This window comes from Chroicocephalus ridibundus, chromosome 2, assembly GCF_963924245.1.
Source record: "Chroicocephalus ridibundus chromosome 2, bChrRid1.1, whole genome shotgun sequence".
NCBI lineage: Eukaryota > Metazoa > Chordata > Aves > Charadriiformes > Laridae > Chroicocephalus > Chroicocephalus ridibundus.
In genome coordinates, this window is record NC_086285.1 from 142,654,497 (window position 1) to 142,675,109 (window position 20,613).

Sequence of the window (20,613 nt, forward strand, 5' to 3'; positions counted from 1 at the left end):
CCAATAGTTTTAGGTGAAATGTGAAATAGCAAAACATCTGGAGATGAGAAGGACAAGTGCAAGAAGGAATATACCAAAAGATATAAGTAGGAGTTACGATGCAGATCTTAAACTCATGGTGGTATTGTATGCAGAAAAAACTAACAATTGTGAGTCCAAGAGGAGATATAATGTTACTGAAGCAAATGTGCCAAGATGGAAATAATCAAAACAGAAGCTGTTATGCACTAACTCCATGCAGAAATTATTCAGTGCCTGAAAAAGGGCACTTCCATGAACTATCACAGAATCACAGAACCACACAATAGTTGAGGTTGGGAGACACCTCTGAAGGTCATTGAAGGTAATCTAGTCTAGACTTCCTGCTCAAATAGAACTATAAGTTGCAGAATGTGTGCACTAAAAAAAAAAAAAAAAAAAAAAAAAAAAAGAAGGATAGAACCCTAGTTACATTGAAAATCATTAAACGGAAATCTCAAGGAATGGCACAAGCATGACAAATTACATGGCAAAATTTCAAGAACCAGTAATGGCTGGTGCATACAGATGATGTGTCATAATGTTTTTTGCCGACAGAGGACTTCACTTTGCCAACATCTACCTTCCGACTTCACCAAAAAATTCATTGCATTCCAGCAATATGTGACTGTATTGCATAAAGGTCACGATTATCTGCTGAGCCAAATGGGAAATGCAGATGAGACACCAGTTTCCTTTGATGAGCCATCCAATAACATCATTGAAGAAATAGGCACAAAATCCGTCATCATCAAAACTTTGGGGAATGAAAAAATGTGCATTACAGTAATGCTGGCAGTGTTAGCAGATGGTATAAAATTGCCACCGTATGTGATCTTGAAGCGGAAAACAATGCTGAAGGACCAGCTGCCTACTGGAATAATTGTTAGGTGTCAAAACCAAGGATGGATGTCTACAGACTTAATGAAGGATTGGCTGAACATCATTTGGAACAGGAGACCAGGTGTGCTGGTATGCAAAAGAAGAACGTTTGTCCTAGGTACACTCAAAGAGTATCTAACGCTACCAATGAAGAATATCATTGGAGAAAAGAATGCCGCTCTTGCAGTTGTACCAGGAGGAATGTCACAACTGCAGGTGCCTGATGTAGTAGAGAACAAGCCCTTTAAAGAGTGTTTGTAGCCCTTATGGCTCTTGGCAGGGAATCCTGCTGTAACTCCTACAGGGAAGATAAAGAAGTCCTAGTGCAACACTGCTTTGTCATTGGATTAAGACGGTATGGGACCAGATAAATCCAGAAGTTGTCACTGAATGTTTTAGGAAATACTGTATTTCAAATTCCATGAGAGGAGCCAATGATGATTTGAGTTCAGAGAAGAAGTTGAGAGTGGTGAAAATACTAAAAGTGCGGAAGAAGTTGAAGGTGGTGAAGAGAGTGACAGTGATGAAAATGATGGTGCCAGATGAAAAATCTAAACTGCGCTAGCAATAAACCATAAGAGAAGAAAATTCAGGCAAATTCATTCAGGCAAATCATTAGTGAAAAAGTTTCTGTCCTTATTGCATATTAGTTACAGATATGTAATAAACTTCTTTGTTTACAACCTTTTTCTTTAGGGATGTTATTTTAAATTCAGCATGATTGTCCCTGGGTAATATGAAATATTGACTATAACTTGAAAATACTAGGGAACAATTTTAATAGACAATATTCTGAGAAAGCAGTATTAGATGAGGAAATCTGAGGAGCTAGCAAAAGCAATTTCTCTCCAAACTATTTACCAATCTGTTATGTAAATAGAACATTTGTCAAATTATTAAAAAAAAAAAGCCAACAACAAACAAACTGCTTTTCAATTGGTACTGCTATTGGACTGAATGATAAATTCCCCAAGCTCAGAGAAGACAAGGAGGAGGATCTGTTGTGAATAAGGGTTCGAAGTCTTGCCCATTGTTTTTATTTCAGTGTTGACGTTCAGCAAAACCCAAGAAAATAACCCAAATTTTGCTTTGGCAACACTTGAAGTGAGACAAAAAAAGCAAGCCAGCCTGTCTCTCCCCACTCAACCCCAAAACCCTTGCACACCTCCATCTCTGAAAATCTGAAGATCTGGAGAATCATAGAGATGTTCATAGATTAGGCTGCTTCAGAGGCAGCTGGAGAAGGGAGTTACCTCCAAGGCTTTGATCCTCATTGATACCTTGTCAGAAGAGTTCCAGCTCTTGTGTCTTCATTCCTGTGATGAGGCTATTGCCTACAAGTAGCAAATCTAGAAGGTCAAAGCTGAAAGTTGCGAATTCCTGCCCCTGGAAATCAATAGCCAAGGCACATCTCAAAGCTGTGCTGTAGGAAAGTTTAAAAAGCCAGTGGCCAACTTGAAACTCAACACATATCTGTGCTGGGAAAGGACTTATGAGGCAGCCTCCTGCAGTGGAGAGCACCGTGGAGTTGTCTGCACTGGAGAAAGAAAGAGGCAGAGATAGCAGAGATACCAGCAACAAGGTCAAGAAAAGACAGGAATGAGCCAACAGAGTCTTTCCACTGACTTCAGTAGGTTTTTGATCAGGTCCCTCGCAAATACTTTCTATCTCAAAGGTCAGCAGTGGAAAATTTGGATGTTTAATATTATTTGCATTATTTTCTTTCTTTTTTTTTTTTTTTTAAATATTCTCAAGCTAAAGATTTCCAGTCATACAGTGCTTTTCTTGTTGCTGTGTGGAGGAGACCAACAGCCTTTTGATGTGAAATGCACTTGCGTTATAACTGGTTCCCCAATACATTTATCTCATCAGCTATATATTGCCTTATTTATCCATTCCTATCAGCTTTTCATTTGTTTTTTCTAAACATTGGTGCTGACTATACAGAAGCCAAGAAAATTCAAGGCAGTTTCCAAAGCTGATCATTTTTTCTTTCTTTTTGTAATGAAGACTGTAAACCAGCACTGATGATTTAAAAGTGTACGTCTACGGTTTATAAGCAAATCGACTTCCCTGCCATTCTGTGATGGAGCTTTAGAAATTACACAATGCCTGTCACTATTTTTCAGATATTTAATAAATCTGGTTCAATGATTTTCTGACAATTCTCCACCAAAATTATTCAGGCAGCCTGAGTCTCTCCTTTAAAAAAAAAAAAAAAAGAAAAGGTAAAAAAAGTCAAAACCAATGCTATATGGATTCAATTTTGAGTCAATAAATTGTTGATTAATCTGGCTCATGGTGTGTATAAACTCAGGCTTAGCTCTAATGGTAATCATCTCCAGAGTGCCATACAGCTGCATGCTTTCATTTCACACCAAGGGAGCAAGGATTAAATCCCTAATGGAGAAGACGTATAAACAGTTTTAGTCTCTGCAACAAGCACAGTCCCCATGGCAGCGTATTTGTGTATACAGCATGTGAACGTGTGGAGAGGAAGGGGGGACTGGTTTAAAAAAATAGTAATAATCTTCACAAGGTGAATGGTGCAACATGTAGGACAGCAGAAATGAGAGAGGGAGAAACTGAAGTGGAGCAGGGCAATAAGTTTAGCAGGGTGCCTTGCATCGTTAGGCACCTACACCAGCCACACTCAGGTGGCGTAGCGTAAAATATCTCTCCCGCTCTGAGTGACAACATATGTACGGTGACAGTCTGAGACTGTGAGCCGTTATGTGCAGGCTACTGATAGCCGTAAACTCCTAACAGCTATGCGTGTTCATTAGTATGCCGCCCTGACCATTAAGTGGTTCCGTAAAACGTGGTTTTACCCAGACCCTTATTTTTCCACCATATAATCTTCCCCGAGCTGTCCCAAAATCTCTAATATAGCGGTGTTAAACACAATGTATTTGTAAAGCTTGCTTTTTTCTTAGAGAATTTTAATCCCATTTATTGGTAACTAGCTTTTAAAATGACAATTTTCCTTGCTGCATTTAGCTTAGTCCAAGGGGAAAAAAAAAAAAAGAAAAAAAAAAAGAAAAAAAAAGATGCCAGATGTCACAGGGCCAATAAGCAGGTGGGCCGAAGCTTCTGTACCAATTCAAACTGGCACCGCATCAAACCTGGTGGGTATAACCTTTAATTCAGTGCTTCCCTGGCACCAGATCTAGTGCCATCTGCTTAGCTTTGCTAAGCTGTGCTTGTTTCTGTGCAGGGACGATGCCAACAATGCAAACTGTCTCCTACATGTGCAGGGAATCATCGGTGCAACTAGTTTTTCAAGACCCATATGGTGGCATCTGCAAATGTACACTGTCAGCATTGCTACTCGTACCACCCTTCGTGTTTAAGAATGGAAGGAGAGAGCCCTGCTTTGCAATTCACATCAAGCTGAAGGGATATTCTCTTCCTTTGCGCTCCTGTTCTTAAGGGCAGCTCCGGGACAAAGGGAACATACAGCTTTTAAAGAGGAAGCCCTTTAGAAATCAGGCATGGGAACTGGGGGAAATCAGGCAACAGTTGTGAAAAAAATGATGATTTTGTGGAAACTCACTGCCTGAAAGATTCCTCGGTGTAGTTAAAGCCAAAAAATCACTGTATCTTGGCTCTTGGGGCTATGAAATGGGTTCATTTCCCAGGGGTCACCCAAAGACAAAGACACTGCCACTTGGAAGGAAAGGATGCTGTCCTATCGCCTCTTCTCCATGAGGTGGTCCCATCAAGAATAATACAGGTCAGAGGGGCAGAGTAGGTAGAGGTTGGTTCCAGCACAGCTATTTTGGTGCTTATTACAGGCATTGAGGACAATGGCTGCTGACATAGAGTAGGAGATGAAATGATAAACCTATGCGCAATGATGAGCAAACCCAGAGCTATTAAAACTCACTTCAAGCTCTCCAATTTAAGTTTCTCCTTGTTAGAGAGCAGCAATACCTCCTTCCAAGTGCAAGGACGGGGGCGTGCATGGGGCCATGGCCAGCCAATGCCTCCTCCTTTCCTCTCCCATGCCTGCCGACACGTGCCATCTTCGAGAGCGCAGGCTTTACAAGGGCTTTGCAGAGCCGTCAGGCATATGCATGGCAGTTTGGAGGGGAAGGGCAGAGAGGCACCATCCTTGCTCACACCTCTGAGCATTGGCTTTGGCATTTTCCACTCCTTCATAGTTTGGCCACTCAGACATTCCCACTGGCTCCGATACGTTACCGCCTATCACCAACGCCAGTGAGCAAGATCCTGACATGCTGCTCTGCCAACCATCATCAAAACACCTCTGTGCGGTCAGGAAAAGTACATGTTGACCACAAAGAGCAGCTCTCCTTACTGCAAAATGATTAATCGCCCTCACGGAAGGCCAGAAAAATTTGCACCGAAGGGTTTGAACAAAGCCGCTTTCTTTGGATGGCAGACACTGCGGTGGAATGGTTGAATACAAACAAAAGGTTTTTTTTCAGTGGAATAATTTTCCACATTTGATTTCATGGAAATTTTCTATTGATCTAGCAGTCTTCAAAAAAATCACGTTTATATAGAGCATAACTCTACCTGACAGTGCGGCTTTAAAGCAAATCCTTCTTCCCTTGCTCCAGGTTCCTCTGATCCCCAAGTAGCTCTGTAAAATTTTTAAATAAGGAAAAGGTTAACCCAGCAGTTTGGGAATTACGAAGCCTGCTGCCATTTTCCTTTGAAACCTTGTGCAATTCTCTATTCCTACGATAACATGGGCTACCCCCTCCTTCCCCCTCTGTGTCAGTGGCCTCCCACTGCATGAGCAGTATAGCCCTCCCTGGGTCAAATTCTGCTTATAGGTCAAAGAGGGGGCAAAAATCATTCTTAATTTGCAGGGAAGTTACGAACCTTCACTAATTCATGGCTTAGTTTCAAGATGTTTGCATAGAACATGTAACAAACTATGCCAATGTTTTTGTTTGTTTTTTTTTTTTTTAATTTTAATTCTAATTTTACCAGCCGGGTTGTCTTCTCTTTATTTAGTGTAAGATAACTGATCAGCACCAAACACAGCTGCAAGTCATGTCACTGATAATGAACGAGGACTTTTTTGTTGCTGTTACGAACTTGCAGATAGTTTTAAACTGTGACCTTTAAATCACACTAGTCCAAAACTGCCATTTTTTTTTTTTACCATCCACATGTTCCTTTCTTTGACATTCCATCTTCTGAAAATTTATAATTAAAGATTATGAACAATAGAAGTTAAAACTTCTTTTATGGAAAGGCCAGTCTCTTTTGGGCAGAAAGATACAAGCAGAAGAAAGTTTTATTTATTCCTTTGACGCATTAACAAAGCATTTATGGCACAGTGATCTGGGTCTGAGTGTTAGAATACAATTTCTTCCTCTAAAACTGTTTACCATGACTGGTATACAATCTGCATGAAACTTCTAAAGGTCTCCTCATCGTGTGCTCTTCCGCAAACAGAGAAAGAAGAAAAAACTCGCACTTGTTACAAGTTTGATAGGGATGCTGCTGGTGCATTGCAAAAAACAGTTAATTGCCCAAATCCATTGATTGCACTGTTAAACAGCATTTTTGTTTTTACAAGGAAAGATTACTTGCAAATACTCCCTCTTGTGATCAAAGCTAGAAAACCAATGGAATCTTTTCCCACTGGTTCAAATCTTCTGACTGACATTGTCCAAGTGTTACAAATAGCCTGCATACAGGATTTTTAAGCCCTTCCATTCTTTGGTCTCGTAAAAGTGACGGTTGCCTTTCAGAGAGAGTAAAAAAAGGCTCTTTCATCTCCTGATGAAGCATTGCTTATGCTGAACTTCATATTTGATTTCATTACTCATGTGAAGAGGACATATTTAAAAGGACATATTCTTTTCCTCCTTCCATGTTGATAAGACAATATTTTAAAATTGCATAGGTTGGTGAGTCTTCCAGGAAATAAAGCAGCGTTTCAAACAACCACAACAAAGTTCCTTTATTTCATCTTCGTGTCTTCATTGCATTAAAAAATATATTTTTTTTACTGTAAATCCCTTCAACCTTGAATTTCACCCTTTGACCAAGGGTAGCTGCTGGACTTTATGAGGTTAACAATACAACACTTGCCTTAAACTTTCCAGAAGACTGATTAAAATGCGTACAAATATCTAAAAAATAAAAACAAAGTACATAATCCATGTTTTAAAGGGCTGTTAAGCTGCCTTTTTCTGCTTAGTCCAAAAGAGATGCTGGCCTTAGAAAATCCATTTTAAGCCCAAGAAATGCCACATGAGTCCTCATTCAGAAAATCCAAGTTTGCAAAAATCCAGCCGTATCTCTTAGCTGATATTTATTTTTCACAAAAATGTTAATTAGGCTCCTAGGTGTGCCTTGTGGAGATTTAAGTCTTAAATTTAATGCCCCAATGTTTCGCTGGGTGTTTGCCCTTAGCACGTTACTCATCGTTTACCTCGCTGCCCACTAGACGTGCTCCACCATTGATTTTGTTCTGTCAGTCACTGTGGAAGAGGAATACCATTTCATAAATCAAGTATTAGGAACACAGTTTTGATGAAGAGAAAATGTTCATTAGAGACAAAAAATAGTTAAGGAAATTAGAAATTAAATACACAGACTTTGACCCATTTATGCAATTTTACAGAGCTCCAGTTGCCCTCTCTCTCCAGCTACCCAAGGCAAAATTGAAAGGAACTATTATTGCCTATGCTTTTCTATGTGGAGACCAAAAACATGAATACACCTGGATTTTCTTTTGTTTCTAATAATTACCATATGAAATGTATGTGAATTATTGCACAGTCAATAGGGAGCCTCTACCCTGAGCTACGGCGGACTGTGTCTCTGGAAGATCCCAGCCCTACACGTCACACTAAGACCTAGATCCTGCAAAAGTTTCTGTTCATTCTTCAAGGAGCTCCAACACGAACTGCTGACAACTCTTCATACTGATTGCTCACTGCTGTTTACTGGGCATCTCCTCAAACACTTGTTTTGTTCCCCCAAGACATTTTTATTTACTGTTTTGGTATGTCTTTCACATTCCTCTCCTTGCACTCCACTGTATTTTACTTTGGGCACGAACAAACAGTTGTTTTTTTCTAGAGATTTTTCTCCTTGTAGCGGCCTTCCAGTACCTGAAGGGGGCCTGTAAGAAAGCTGGGGAGGGGCTGTTTGCAAGGGCATGTAGCCACAGGACGAGGGGCAATGGTTCTAAACTAGAGGAGGGTAGGTTTAGCTTAGACATTGGGAAGAAGTTCTTTACAATGAGGGTGGTGAGACACTGGAACAGGTTGCCCAGAGAGGTGGTGGAGGCCCCATCCCTGGAGACATTCAAGGCCAGGCTTGATGAGGCTCTGAGCAACCCGATCTAGTTGAAGATGTCCCTGCTTACTGCAGGGGGGTTGGACTAGATCACCTTTAAAGGACCCTTCCGACCCAACACATTCTATGATTCTATGATATCTACACCATCCGAATACCAATCCATATCTCTAAACCTGTAAAGTAACACTCATGGCTTGGTCAGTTTGCTTCCAGGGTCCTCGAGTCTCAGTAACAGAGCACCACACGCTCTGGAGTAAGAAATGATCAATAGAACGTGCCCCCAGTATTTTCGTTCATCTCACTTGATTATGTCAAAACATTCATATCAAATTATTTATTTATTTTCTGTCAGCAACAGCTTAACCTTGGATTGTCTTAGCTTATAAACAAAAAAAAACCAACATAGAAACCAAGGAGAACAGAGCAGACAAGGAAAAGCCCCTCAGCCTAGGGCACCAGACCACAATGTCTGGGGTGAAACCCTTCAGTGTTTTTCGCACTCTGCTGAATGCTGCTCTGGTGCATTTTCTTCAGGGGTGTTACAAAGCACACGCAACAAACGGACTCTGGGTTTTGCGAGTTCGGCGGATGGCGGGGCTGCCTCCCTGACCTTTCTAAACCATTTACTCTGGCGAAGCAGGGGCTGAATAATCTGTGAGGCAGACACAGCGCACACACAGATAAATGAGTCACCCAGAGGAATATGAAAATTCCCATGCAGGATATGCCTTTTGCAACACGTTAACCCTTTCTGCAGAGAATTTATGGACAAAGGAGTTGTGTTGACAGCTCCAGTCTTCTGTGCTAAGTCTGCCATAACTTCATCCATGTGGAGTGAACTATGTCTTCAGCAATGTCTGGAATGTTCCCACATCTGCTTAATTTATTTCAGAAATGCCAGCAGTGTCACAAAAATGTTCATCTACACAGGCTTATACAGGGTCTCAAGCTCTAATAAATATTACTACTTATTAATCAGTGACATTCATTTTTGTATGTTTAAACTGATTAAACACAATGAACAACAACAGAGACAAGAAAAGTATAATCCCCACTGCCATTACATTCCCATTTAAACAGATGTTTCCTTTCCTTGTTTTATAGACTGGAAGAAGTAAATTAGTTGCAGAGTTTGACAACACATTTTTTACAGCAGCTTACAAACTATTTAAAATCACTAAGCAGGAGTATTAGCATTGCATTTGCTCCGGGGCTACCATGGTGGTGAAATAGGCTTACAGGCACTTCCCTGAAGCCTATGAATGATTCAAACCCACTTTATATGCAAAATCATATACACATGCCCTCTCTCAGATATTACATGCTACGCCTATCTGAGAGCAGGAATGCCCACCAGCATCTAAAGTATAGTCTTTATTTTTATTGAGTAGAATTCCAGTTCTGAATGGGATCAGTTGCCAACCACTGTGGAAACATATAATCTCTGTTCTCAAAGAATTTATACATGGATTGCAAATCAAAAGGCAAAAGGAAGACAGAGCCAGTAAACAAGAGTACCAGAAAGCCAGGAGAGGCTGTAGTGTTCTTGCACTTGAGATACTTCACCTCTGTCAATTTTTAGACAACCTGGTATGTATTGATCTTATCAGCGTGTGTGATTACACTGTTATATCATTCCTAGTTGGCAAAACCAGTCCTTGCTTATTCAGTTAATAACCACGCCTCACACTGGCATGCTTTCTGTCCCCACCCCAAAAGAATAATGGCTATCAAACCACCCTGGGAACAAAAATATGAGCAGAAAAATATTTATTTGGTGTGAGGAATGCATCTCAAAGAAAGTGGTGTTGTTAAAGTGCAGATGCACCGTCAAACTATAATAGACAATCTTTGAAAAGCACAGACCGAACGTATTTATACACAAGGCACATCTCTCAAAGAAGAATACACAAAAGCTTGCATTTAATGCCTGGCCTCGCATGCAGCACACGTTGGGTTAGGCCGTGTAGCAAACTGTGAAGACAGAGGCACATGAGTAAATTTGCAAAGGTCAGGCCAATCAGTAGAAGGAGTTTGCACAGAGGAAAACGACCAATTTCTGCTATGTGTGAACAGGGAAAGATTTTGGGCTGAGGAAACAGTGAGATAAAGTTCTTTTGGAGATGGTTGAAGTGTTGTGACAAATTAACACTCTCCCTCTTTTTCTGCAAGCTACATCCTTGTGACCTTTGGTGAACCAAGTGAAAGGAAATTCTACCACGCTGCAACTTCAAAACGCCTGCTGCACGGTAGTAACACGTGGTGGTAAGGACGAGCTGGTCTACCACCCTACATACCCCTGGCATGCTAATATGCTCTTAGCACAAAAGATGGAATCAAAGATTAATAACATCCAGTCTGCAGCATCCTGAAATGTGGGATAAACCACAGCAGTGGAGACAGACCAGGCAAGAGAGCTCCAAGTTATGGAATTGGAATAAATAACTCTTTTTTTCCTCGGAACAGAAGTTTGCTAAACTGAACAATGAATGCCCATTTTTATTGCTTTCGTCTTTCACAACTTTGGAACTCCAGGATAGTCTCAAAGAACATACAGACAAGGAAAAGTCTCTGCATTGCATGTAAGAGTGTTCAATGCAAAGAGGAGAAACACTGTGGAAGCATAGCAGGACAATTATGTCTCGGAGAAATCTCCAGACGATGAGGAAACTCAAGCAGGCTAAACCTGTTGGCAATCGCACTCTCTTTTATCCACCTCTGCAATTGCACTTCTTGGGCCGTGAGGGGAAGGGCATCAAAATTCAGCCTTCTGTCCTACCTACCTGAAGGTCTGCATTAACCATCTTACAACATGCTTCTGAGGAAGATGCAGGAGACAAAATATCTGTTCTTCAAAGCAGAAACTTCGTATTAGTGAGAGTACAACTGCGTGACTGAGCATGTCCCATGTCTGGGACACAAGATACATGAACAGAGAGTCATAGAATCATAGAATCACAGGGTTGCAAGGGACCTCTGGAGATCATCTAGTCCAACCATTTACGACAAGATGAAATCTGTGGAACGGAAATTCAGGAGAGCCATGCAGGAGAAGAATACCATCTTAAGGGAGAAAGATATTGATGAAAAGCATGGTTGAAGTTACAGCAGGAGCACAAGGACAGGAAAGTACTGGCCCAGCTAGTACAAACCGGTACCATAGTAAATCTACCTCGATCTATACCAATTCTGGATTTGAACTTGACATTACATCTAGAAGAAAGGCAAAGAATAAATAGCATTTCATTGGTTTGAATGAAAATATAATACTCAGGAAATGAAAATAGAAATCTGACTGAAAAAAACGACTGTCTCACAGAAGAATAAATATAGATCACATCCCTCCAATTTAAATTTCAAACCCCAAAGTGACTCTAGCATTGCCGGCACAAGGCCTGAGAAACCTGCAATGCAGCTAAGTGCTCCATGCAAACCTCTCCCACAGCTCTGTAGATTTCTATCCAAAGAGAAGCAGCAGTGAGAGGAAAAGAAAGTTGAAGTACGCTCTGGGTGTAGTTCGAAGACAGGGCCAAACAATCACCTGTAAATGATTTTTTTTAAAAAAAAACCAACAATGATAATGACAAAACAGGAAAAGAAATTGAAAAGCAGTTAAGTGGTGCACTCTGAAATGTCTCCGCTGAATTATGATAAGTATGTATTAGCCGCAGTATGTTTATCTATGTCCACAAGAGAGGATTAGCTGCAAACATTCTTCTGAGATAAACCAGAACTATTTGGTGCTGGCACTGTTAAATTTTTGTGATATGCAGGTGTTTGGACTATGTGTGCAGCTTCCTCATTGGTTTTGATCCAGGTATTTCCATTGAGATCATTTTTACGCACTAAATGTGACAAGGTGCATAGAATAATAGCAAACGCCCCGTGCACCTACCAAAAATAGCTTTATTCACACGGAAGCTGAAAATAGTTTTGTGTGTTAAGGGCAGTGAATGTAAATACTCACTTTGTCAGAAAAAGTTGGGGTCAGTGAATTTCACCGGCTTCTAAGTTGGCAGGCATCCCCGCGGGCTGTGTAGTGCAGAGCTTCCTGCAGATGGACGGGAGCATAGCCACCCCGTTTCTGGTAACAGACAGGGCATTGTGCGAGCAGGGATTTAGGGTGGCTGGGAGGTGCAGTGCTGGGCAGAAGGGTGGGTGGAAACAGTCCTCCCCAGCGTCTGGCATCCTTGCAATGCTCTCGTGCTGCAGCCGAGGTCTTCACCCCAGCCCAGCGCCCTTTCTGTCCTGTTCTAAATCACCTCATGCCAGGTCGAGATCTGCCGTTTGTCACCTCCCACCTCTTCTTGTTCTCAAAGCTCTTCAGCTCAGCTGTCCTCCAAGGGCCCAACTTTCCTAACCCTCTTGATGAGACAGGCCAGTAAGACTTCTCTATCGGCTTTGAAAGGCACCCGCTTCTTTCTGCTTGGAGTCTTTTCTAATGTCCACTGCATTCTTACTGCCCTAAATGTAGAGGCTGTAATTTAGCAGTAATTTAGGTGTTTATTTCAGAAGTGGTGCTGTATGTGACATTCAAAATCTAAGCACAATTTTTATAACTTTTGACAAATTCAGCACACTGGATGCCAACTTAGACATCTGAAAAGGAGATTAAGTTACACAAAACCACTGAAATTTTACAACTTCTCCATTTTTCACTGAAAAGCAACATTTTCCAGTTAAAGGATCTTTCCAAATAAGTCATTTCCTGCATCAACAAAACTAATTCCTCCTATCTATTCTGTCAAATGACTTATTGCTGTAAATTGTGCCTCTCCTGCGGTTCCCACTGTCCCGTAACCTCTTGGTCTATGCTACACCTACCTAAGAGGTGGGGGCAGCTCTGCACCTTCAGAGTGCTTCACATGGAAGGCCACTATATATTTTTACCTAGGGATCACTGTATGGTTTTAATCTTGTTGCTCTTGTGTCTGATGAAAGCCACATTCTCAGTCCCCATGCGATGTGACCTTTGCATAGGGGCTTTGCATTGTTTATATCTAATTTCCAGTGTTTCAGATTATTTTTTTTTTTAAATCTTCACAACAGTGTTCCAATTTCTGAAACTTATCATTGTGTTTTCTGGTATAATAAGACACCTTGAAGTCTCCAACAATTTAACTACATGCACCTTCCTCCACTGCAGTTGCCTCTCAGCACAGGTGACTCCCACTGAAATCTTTTATTATCCACGAGATCTCATCGGTATTTAATGGCTCGTAACCATGAAAATGCATTTCATTTTTGTTTTCTTCAAATCTCATGTTTAACTTCTCGTTGAAGTTGTGCAATTTTCAGTTGAAGTCATCACGGATTTTTTGGCACTAACCTTCAGGTGAAAGGAAAGAAGTGCATTTCCAAACATTAAAGTTTACAAGTAGTTGATAGGTTCCAGCACACTATACATCTACTCCTGTAGCACTTGAGTTAACAGGATTTTTACTTCTGGCTACAGTTGAAAATCCCTATGGCCTTCATTCACTGTAAGGCTAGAAACATTAAAAATTCAGAATAATAAATTCCATTGAGTAATACACCTAAAGTGGACAAAGATTTACCTACACTAATTACACAGCAAGAATATCTGTATATTATCACTTGAAGATAGAGGTGCGACAAACTTAATCTGCTCATAATTAAAGGAGCAGGTTTGCCCGTGCTGCCAGAAACTGAAAAGAACTATGGTCACACCACATAGAGGACTTATATCTTCCTGAGTTTTATGCTGAATTCTGTAAACAACAAGAACAACAAATTTCAAATGCACCATACTAAAAATATAGCATTAAAATATTCTGCTATGCATTTTAAAATGACAGGGCAGAACAAAGTTACTGCAAAAATTAGACAGTTAAGCAAAACTAAAATAACAGCCCAGACTTCTCTGTGGTCTTAATTCTGCAAACTATTTCAGCATGTCCTTTAGCCTTTCCACGCTAGGCACAGCACTTTATCACACAATTAGCTCTAGGCCACTGCCAAGTATTTCAGTGAATGGGAATGGATATCAGGGTTGAGATCCAACACAGCAGAACAACAAAAAGAAACCAGCAGATACCCACTCTGCACAAGACCTTTGCACTATCAAGCCAAACCATTCTCTTGTCTTCATTTAGTCAGTGCTAAAAAGCCCCGTGTAAGTCTTTAAGGCGTCTTACCAACTGCCATTACTGAGAACTATGTCATATAAAGTGATTTTTAAACTGCCAAAACACTTTAAAAATTTTTAAAAACTTGTTTTAAACAAAACTTTTTTTTTTTTTTTAACTCTTATACATCCATGAGGACTATAAATTTCCAGGAAATTCAAGACTTTATTCTGTAATTATCTGTCAGATTTTATTCCCAGTTCTACCTTTGTGTATGGCCTGGTCTGCTCATGACTATTACCCTGTAACCAGTTTTGTCGTATTCCCCAAAAGACCTTTTGCTTCCTGTTTCTTCATTCCCCTGACAGACAGTAACGTGTTTTCTCCCAGCCCTTGTTCATCCATGAGGTGAACACACCAAGGTCTACTAATTTCTTCTCATAAAAGCAATCCATCGTTTCCGCCAACAACCACTACTCCAGTTGGAATTCACCTTTCTTAATACAGGTGACCAGAACCGCAGAAACCTGTCTGTGTGCTCACATTAATGTCTTTAGGCTGAGACATGAGGCTCAGCTGATATCTCTGAAGACTGGGCTTGCCACCTTCTCGGAAGCATCCCTGGGATGGCTCAGACGTATCCTGAAACTGATGAGGGTACCTTGGTTCCTCTCCTCCTCTGCCATTTCCTGCGGTTGCGCTTAGCAGACAAGTTCTTTCTAGTTGCCCCTCTAAGTGACTGACCTTGCACATTTTGCTATTGAATTACAGCTCTTTTCTACTCTTTCAGTCCTCTAAGTAACACAGATCTTCCTGCATTATGCTTCGATCCTCTCCATATTGACAAAACCTCCAATTTTGTCTCATTACCACGCTGCCACTTTTTATGCCTTTGTCATTATTAAAGCTATTAAGGAAAGGTATGGGCAGAGGAACCGGTTGCCAGAGGGAAAGCCAGAACAAGCCATTTACTGTGTGGCAGCTGCCCACGTGCACCCTCCTACCGTTAGTGAAAGAGAGATGTCTCCGGTTTATCATGGGGCACTGAGGGGCAAGTCTGTTCAGAGAAATAACTGCTGCACTTAAGCTGTAAACTCACACTCTAGCCCCTGACAGTCATGACAATCGGTTAGGTCTCCTTTATCAGTCCCCAATGATCCCTCAAGACTTCAGTGTACCTCCTTCCAGCCTGATGATCCCCTTTAAGCACAAGCCTTTGCATGATTACCTTGCCCTCAGTCAGCTCTTTACCTATTTTATAAGTTCCCTGCTAATACCCATCCTCTCTAGTGCAATTAGTAAATTCCAGTGGAGCACTACATTAGATGCTCTGCTGAAGTCCAAGCAGACTTGACCTACCTTACTGCCTGGTTAAGTCAGTTATTTTACTCAATAATGATATCAGGTTAGTTCTGGTAAATACAAGTTAGTTTTTAGCTCGCTTAGCTTCATATCTTTTTTTATACTTTCCTTCCAAATTCATTTCAAACTTTATGCACTGTTGAGGTAAAAATTCATGAACCTGTAATTGTCCAGAACACTTTTTCCCCTTTCTTAATATAGGTTTATACTTCTTATTCTCTACCTTTTAAAGTAATATGTAAAAAGAGTAGCTATCAAACTCCGATTATGTCATGCTGCACTGATGATTATGTATATGTTTTCTCCCTATGTATGATGATATTAAATTTTTGTGATTTTGTTTCTATCTATCTCAAATGTGGAGATTTCAGATTCTCCTCTTTTCCCTTGGGTATCTTTATCTGTTTAGCAAGATAACTCATTGCTCAACATCTTGATCCTTGGCAAAAACTGAAAAAAATCAGTTCATTTTGCTTTTGAGCCATAGTTAAACCTTAACCTGACCCCCCTGCATAGAAGTATGGTTTCCTTTATTGTTACTTTGTTAGCTTTACTACCAATAAACCTTCTGCTATTTGTTTATTTGTTTTGATTTTCTCTGCAATGCCTAATTCAGTCTGATTTAAGGTGGTTCTCCAGTTTTTCACCATTCAAGTGTCTTGCTTTCTTGATCAATATCTTCTTCCATTCCCTATGGGTTCACTGTTCATTCCTTAGGTCCTTTTTTGAGTCTCTTTTTGCTTTCAATGTATTTGGACCTGATAACCTTTCTACACCTCTCTCCTTCAAATTTTTAGAGAGATTTTGCACTTTTGGGCTTTAAAATATTCCAGAGCTCATCCATATTCAAGACGGTGAACTTTTCAATCCAGCTGACTCCACTAATTGGGTTCCTTAATGTCTTAAACAGTAAAGAAACCTCACTTAAGCACCTGTTTTTACTTAGCTTCCATTTAATTTCAAAAGAAACCACTGCTGATCAGGATAGAAGATTATTCTCTGAGACCATCGTTTTTGTAACGTTCTCATTACTCACACCAATTCGTAATTTCTTGTCGGCCCAGTGACGATGTGGCAATCAGGCAGCTACCACATCCAGAAAGAGCTGCGCCAGGCAAACCAACTACTCACATTAGGCTGCTCCTTCAGCTGCGGCTGAAGGCTCCTCTCATGGCACAGTGTTCCAATTCCCGGCAACGTCTGGCCTATTCAATAAGCTGTTTGTCCATTCCGAATCTGGGTGTGCTGATTACCACCTTTACTGTTACTGCCACGTGGAAAATAAGGTGTTTATTAGCCTTCTCAAAAACACATTTATTCCAAATGTGTTATTTTGTGCACTCTATTCTTTCCCAACAGTTTAACACATTGTTAGTATTCAAAGCCTTGCACTACCTTTATTTTTATTTTATTTTTTAATTTTCCATGAGCGATTTTCCATCCACTTCCATGGGTTACCACATTCCAAGCCCAGGTTCTCTTTGACCAGGTTTCCTTTATCTCTGTATTGTCTGCTTTCACAATCTGTGCCAGGAAAATATCTTTCTCAAGGTTCCTGCCCAGGTACCTGCATTTATGGTCCAATACTTACTTCTCATAAAAGGCACACATTTTCCTAGCCAAATAGACAATACTGTATTGCCCCCCAGCTACTTCATCTGCATAAATGCTCCTTTTCTTTTTAGTGTCCATTCTTCTAAAATCTGGCATTTCTTTATCTGTACATTCGAGAGACCTGTATGCCCATGAGAAGGGCTTTTATTTTTGAACTTTTAGAAATGGCAGGAAGCTGTTGGTATTTTTTTCCTAGCTGGGGTTGATCCATCAGCTAAACAGTTTTCTTGTGTATCCATTCATCAAAATATTTGCTGAATGACTTTTGTTTTTGAATAAATGGCTACAACACAATTTATTGTGAAATGTCTCTGCATTTGGTATTCAGTTCCATAGTCTGAAAAACAAATTCCTGTGATCAGTAGCTCATGCTGCAAAGCCAGAATTTATTTTCCTCAGATGAACTGGTTATTTGTCATTGGTATTGCCAACAAACTAAATACACTAGAACAGCAGCTGAACATAAACAAGAAACAAAGTTTTAGTTAAAAAATTAAAAATATTGAAAATATTTTCAGACGCATTTTCTCAGATCTGATATTTTTATGTTTACCTCTTGATCCAGCTAACATCCAGAATGCACTGACACTCAGAAACAGTAATGAGAAAAAAAAATTCAGTAGCTAAAAAACCCCAATATCTAATCTGTTCATGAGGAATGGTGTTTTGAAGAAAGAGACTGGAGTTAGAAACCATATTCTGTTTATTTTCTCTAAATGAATTGGACACATTTGTAATAAAATCCTGCATTTTTTTCTCTATTAAATTAATTTAGGTAAATTAATTATAAAACAATTATCTGAGTTTTTATGTCATGCAGGAAGTGTCATTTATATGCCAGTTGTATGCAAAGAGAGAAAAGGTTGCCCTCTTAATTTATTGTAATGCATGCAACAATGAAACATGATTTAATTGAAACAAAAGACAAGAGGATGAAAAGAAACTTTTTTTTTTTTTTTTTTTTCAGAAAAATCCAAAGCATTTGCATGCAAGGCCTTGAAGCATTTCCACATTATAAATTATATATTTATATGTAAATGGACTTCTGGCTTCTGTCCAGAATATTTGGCAAATTGAATTTTAGATTCTGCTGTCTTTACCTTCATTGAATTGTGAACTATTCCTTGAATATTCCTACAGATTTCTATGGCTTCGCGTAACTTAAGCTACATGTGAAGGCAAAGGGTTTTATATCAAAATGGAAGCAACCTGCTCCCCATTTGGAAAACAGTGTCCCATACCTGCAAAGCTGACACAGATGTTTGAACCTTTGGATCAAAGTAAAAGGTCTGGTCTGTTTTTCCAGTCTCTGAAGGATTTTCTCCATTAAAAAAGATCCCTTTCGTGCTGATATGAATCCATGATCCCCATCCAACCCAGAGGTGCTCAAGGCCAGTTGGATGGGGCTTTAAGTAACCTGGTCTAGTGGGAGGTGTCCCTGCCCATGGCAGGCGGTTGGAACCGGATGATCTTTAAGGTCCCTTCCAACCCAAACCATTCTATGATTCTATGATGGCTCAAAATTAGGTTTTGTGGTTTGAGGAAGAAATAGTAAAGGGAAAGAAAAAAACCTGGTGTACTCACAATATCCCAGGGATTGGCAAGGAATACTCTGACCCCTAAGCGAAATTGTGATCCCTCATACAAAATGGACACAACTGCAGGAAGGAAAGACACACCAAACTGAGCAGGGAAATGGACATTTTGGAAGGGAGAGTCGCCTTGCAGGATGACCTGGATAGGCTGGCAGAATGGGATAACAAGAACCTTATGAAGTTCAACAAGGACAAGTGTAAGCTCATGCACCTGGGAAAACATAGTCCAGGAGTGTGGCACAGGCTGGCATCTACCAGTCTGGGAAGCAGCTCTGTGGAAAGAGAAAACTGGGGGTCCTGGTGGAAAAGGAGCTCAATATGAGTGACCAGTGTGCTGCTGAGGCTAGGGAAGCCAACAGGATGCTGGGTTGCATCAGCAAAGGCATCACCAGCAGAGACAAAGAAATCATTATCCCACTCTACTCAGCGCTTCTCAGACCACACCTGAAATGCTGTGTTCAGTTTTGGTCCCCACTGTACAAAAAAGATGTGGACAGGCTGGAGAGGGTTCAGAGAAGGGCTACAAAGATCATCAAAGGACTGGAAAGCCTGCCATATGAGGAAAGGCTGAGAGAACTGGGTTTGTTCAGCCTTGAGAAAAGATGGCTTAGTGGGAACCCTATCACCATGTTCCAGTATTTAAAGTGTGGCTACAAAGAAGACAGAGACTGCCCTTTTTACAAGGAGTCACATGGAAAAGACGAGGGGTGATGGGTATAAGTTACTCCGGGGGATATTCCAACTGGACACAAGAGGACAATTTTTCACGATGAGAACAATCAGCCGTTGGAATAATCTCCCCAGGGAAGTGGTGGATTCCCCATCATTGGACGCTTTTAAGATTCAGCTGGACAGGGTGCTGGGCCATCTTGTCTAGACTGTGCTTTTGCCAAGAAATGTTGGACCAGACGATCCTTGAGGTCCCTTCCAACCTGGTATTCTATGATTCTATGAGAACACTTAAAAGTAGACAAAAAGGTTTTCATTAAGCACAGGAATCCCAGATAAAACAAAAGAAATGTTTTCTGAGTAAAACAGTTCATACCTTCATAACCTCAAGGTCAATTAATTGTTTCCTGGCAAAATTATTTTGTCAGAAAATTCCTGACTGGCTACTACTTATGAGCCTTATTTCATAACCATCAGGAACGACCACACTGCTGGAAGGACGAGTGGTTTAAATGTCTCAGTTCTGACTCCACAAGACGACTCACTCAAGTCAAAGGTGACTTGCTAATAAGCGCTATAACTTCAATACCAAGGAAGTGTAGGAAGCCCTACAGCACAATACACTTTACTATTCTGCTAAAAAGGGAAAAGAAATATAATACTTAATCCTTTATTGTCAGTGCAAAAGAAATCTTTGAGGAGATGACAAAAATGTGGGAATGTGAACAATAATGCACTCGGTCACCATTTTGCAGAACTTACCTTTGCTATTTCCTACCACAAATAATTTATAAAATATTTATTTTGTTGATTATTGATGCATACTTTGCTTCCATTACTTCTCATAAAGTAACTCCTTTAGGCTGTTCTCTTTTGGGGTTCTTGTTTGAAAAAACAAGAGAGAAAGAAGGATTTCCCTTTTCTTAGAAAACCCTGGATCTCCACCTACAGATCTCAGGTTTCAAAGGAAAAGCTTTCCAGGTGAGCACAAACCCAATACCCTCAGGCTTTTTTAAATAAACTCCACCGGTGGTTTTCACTTTGGAAATGCCACTGCAGCACATTTTAAGAACTGTAGTCAGACA